The following is a 642-nucleotide window of genomic DNA, read 5'->3' on the forward strand; positions in this document are numbered from 1 at the left end:
CAATGGCATGTTAAAATATAGGTTTAAGAATAATATGTGGTACAATTACTGTGTTTTCAAAATTAACATTCTGAATTTGATGTTTGCTCTTTTTTCAATAGGTCTGTCATATGTTTGAAGTTCGTAATGATATCATCCATGTTATAAGGTTGTGCGGCTTCTTGTTAAAAAGCTTTGAGATTTTTTTCTAGAATGCAAGCTGCCAACTTTATGACCTCTAGTGGTTTGGGAGCTGACTGGAAGGGTAGCAAACCAAATTGTGTTGAAATTCTAGTGGTATTACTAATGGTCTTCCAGCAATGGGTCTGCACAACCCTTTCCTGTTGTGTGTAGGGGCTGTGACAGATATAGCAAAAGGATGCCAGATAGCAATATCCTGTATCAGGTTCTTTTGGTCTCTCGTAAGGTCACCACTTGTTGTGGTTCCTTAGTGACAGGTTTGTGGTTTTATTTTGTTTTGCTTTTTTTCTTGCAAGTTAAAGAAGGTGGCCCAGCTGCAAACTTATGCCCTTAACTTCCCTGAATACTCAGGGTGTTTGGGTGCTGGCTTGCTCAGTCACTAAGGGCAAACTCTCAGACGTAGTTGGCTCTGCTGAAACTGGTACAGGCACACTCACTTGTACCTGGGACCACTCTTAAATC

The sequence above is a fragment of the Antrostomus carolinensis genome, unplaced genomic scaffold, assembly GCF_000700745.2.
Source record: "Antrostomus carolinensis isolate BGI_N321 unplaced genomic scaffold, ASM70074v2 scaffold4271, whole genome shotgun sequence".
Lineage (NCBI taxonomy): Eukaryota > Metazoa > Chordata > Aves > Caprimulgiformes > Caprimulgidae > Antrostomus > Antrostomus carolinensis.